Genomic DNA, 3,286 nt, shown 5'->3' on the forward strand with positions numbered 1-3,286 from the left:
TTCTTTCTTTCTTTCTTTCTTTCTTTCTTTCTTTCTTTCTTTCTTTCCTCTCTCCCTTTTTCTTCCTTCCCTCTCTCATTTCTTTCTTACTTACTTTCTTTCTTTTCTTCCTTCCTTCCTTCCCCATCCCTCCCTTCTTTCTTTCTTCCTCCATTCTTCCCTCCTTTCTTTCTTTTTTCTTCCTCCTTTCTTTTTTTCTTTCTTTCTTCCCTTCCTCTCTCCCTTCTTCTTCCTTCCCTCTCTGCTTTCTTTTTCTCTTTTTTCTTTCTTCCTTCCTCCATTCTTCCCTCCTTTCTTTTTTCCTTCCTTCCCTCCCTCCCTTTCTCTCTTCTTCTTTCTTTCCCTCTCTCCTTTCTTTCTTTCATCCTTCCCTCCCTCCATCTCTCTTTTCCTTCTTTCTTTCTTCTTTCCTTCCTTCCTTCCTCCATTCTTCCCTACTTTCTTCCTTTCTTCCCTCCCTCTCTCCCTTATTCTTCCTTCTTTCCCTCTTTTCTTTCTTTCTTTCTTTCTTTCTTTCTTTCTTTCTTTTTCTTTCTTTCTTTCTTCCTTTCTTCCTTCCTTCTTTCCTTCCCTCTCTCCCTTCCTTTCTTCCTTCCCGCCTCTCTCCCTTTCTCTTCTTTCTTTCCCTCTTTTCTTTCTTTCTTTCTCCATTTTCCCTCCCTCTCTTCTTTCTTTTTTCTTTCTTCCTTCCTTCCTTCCTTCCCCTCCCTCTTTCTTTCTTTTTCTTTCTTTCTCCCTATTTATTTCTTCTTTCTTTTCCCTTTATTTCTTTTTCTCTTTCTTTCTCTTCAGTCTTCTCTTTCTCTTTTTTCTCTTTTCTTTTTTATTTTCTCTCATTCTCTATTTCTTTGTTTCTCGCTCTGTCTTTCTCCATCTTCTATCAAACATAAACTCCTTAAGGACAGGGTCTGTTTCATTTTTGTCTTTGTATCTCAATTCTTCTTCTTCTTCTTCTTCTTCTTCTTCTTCTTCTTCCTCCTCCTCCTCCTCCTCTTCTTCTTCATCTCCTCCTCTTTGTTCTTATCCTCTCTATGTATCTCTATATCCAACTCTGTCTTTCTTTGTCTGGCCCATCTGTCTGTCTCTCTTACTCTCTCTCTCTCTCTCTCTCTCTCTCTCACACACACACACACACACACACACACACACACACACACACACACGCAAATGATTATTCATCCATCTCTCCATCCATATCCCAGTAGTGGAGTGTACAGAGCACTGTTCTTAAAGTCAGATTAAATCTGTGTTCATATCTTACCTCAGACATTTGTTAGTTACATGGCCCTGGCAAGTCATTTAATCTCTGCCTCAGTTTCCCTTATCAAAAAGTGAGGGCCTTGGCTCAGTGGCTTCTAAGATTCCTTGTAGCTCAGACACAATCAAAAGAAGGAGGAGAGGGAAGTTAGGAAATAGAAAGCCTAGAATCCCACATAATTTTAGAGCCAGAAGGAACCTCAGCTCTTATCTGGTCCGAGCCCCAGATGAAAATCTTTCCTACAATGCTGATCTAGTCCACGCTGCATGTTGGAGAGAAGGTGCCAACCTGCATTGGCTATAGGAGAAATTTCCTCACTTCCTTACATCAGTGAAATCACAGGTCAAGCCCTTATGTCTATTATTATTCTTAATTTATGAATGAATAAATTTGAGCCGGCTTTCCTCTGCATTCAAGGACATTTCTCCTTAAGATAGTTATTCCACTAGGTTTCTACCAGGGCCCCAGTAGTCATTCTTCCTATTTGCCTCACTTCAAGCTCTTTTCCATAGTTAAACACAGGTTAGCATTAAACACAGAAATAACTTTTTTTCTTTTAGTAATTCCTCTAATCCTCTTAATATTTGTATATATGTATGTACGTGTGTATATAGATATATATGTTTCTGGGAGTGGCTCACATATTTCCCTGCATAATTTGGTATTAATGTCAACAGGTGTTCTAACCATTTAACTGGGATGTTATATTCATCGCAACAGAAACACTATTTAGTTCAGCAGGACTTGCTTGGAGCTTACAGAGGAGTATGCACCTCGCACATTATGTTTGTTATTAAAACAAGGACATTTTCCCTCTCCTGGCTCCAATTATAAAACAGTAGTTAGCTTGTGCCTGAGTCTGCCCCCCAGGGCTGGTCCTTACTCATAAATTGCTTGAATAACTTTATACGCCAACTAGCTCAAACCCCATCTTTCTCCTTCCCAGTGTAATCCTTATTATAGTGATTATTTTGAATAGTAATCATTTTCGTATTATAAAGAAAAGTTCCCCATTACGGCTGTAACTGTAGGAAAGCTGCAGCAGCCTACTGTCTTACTCCTAGCTTCCTATCTTACCACATGCTCTACAGACCCCTCTGTCTGCCCACCACTTTCCTTGGTACAAGATACAAGGTCGATATCGCTAGGGGCTTGGTCAATTGTTGGAATGGTTCAGGGATTTTCAGCCAAGTATCCAGGATGGAAAGTAGTTCCCCTCTGAAAGCACATGGCTCCTACCTGAACTCTGGAAGGAGGATGGGGGCTCATGTTCCATCTTGCCCTCCTTGCCCCGCCCCCCCCACCAAGCCCTAGTCACCAGAGTTGAGGGCGTTTGCCAATTAGAATCCAGTGAGAGAGGCTCATTAGTGAGGGGCTTACACATCTGGCAACCAGACCTTGCTACAGGTTGGGCCCTGAGCAAGGACAGTAGTCAAGAGGTACGGGGGGTAACCCTGTTGGACAAGGGGCCGCACCTGGGGCTTGGGAGGAAAAAAGGGGAGTCGGCGATTTCCTAGCTTTGCTTTCTACAGGAGAGTAGGGGGGGAGGGACTGTGGGTCTTCTTACTGAGATTCTGATGGTGAATTTCACTGGAGCAACTTACAAAAGGGAAATGAATCTGCCTCAGTGGATCCCTTCTGCTAACCTAGTCTTTCCCTGTGGATAGACGGCCATCAGAGTGAAACTTCCTACGTTTAGTAGCTGTGTTTTTTGGGACAGGTAGGGTCCTCTCCCACACAAGTCCTTATCCCTCCTCCCTCTAGTTGCTAGTATTTCATCCCCTTGCCTTGTTCTTTATGCAATCTTCATTTATTCAAAATACATATATTTTCCCTTATCCCCTTCCCCCTAATAAAATATAAGCCTGTCCTTGTGGGCTGGGATGAGACTTTTTTCCCTTGGACTTTGTATCCTCAGAGCCTAGCATGGTGCTTGGCTAGTAAATGCTTGATGAGTGCATTTAGAAGGAAGGAAGAAAGAAAGGAAGGAAGGAAGGAAGGAAGGAAGGAAGGAAGGAAGGAAGGAAG

The sequence above is a fragment of the Vombatus ursinus genome, unplaced genomic scaffold, assembly GCF_900497805.2.
Source record: "Vombatus ursinus unplaced genomic scaffold, bare-nosed wombat genome assembly UNPS02014932.1, whole genome shotgun sequence".
NCBI classification, from domain to species: domain Eukaryota; kingdom Metazoa; phylum Chordata; class Mammalia; order Diprotodontia; family Vombatidae; genus Vombatus; species Vombatus ursinus.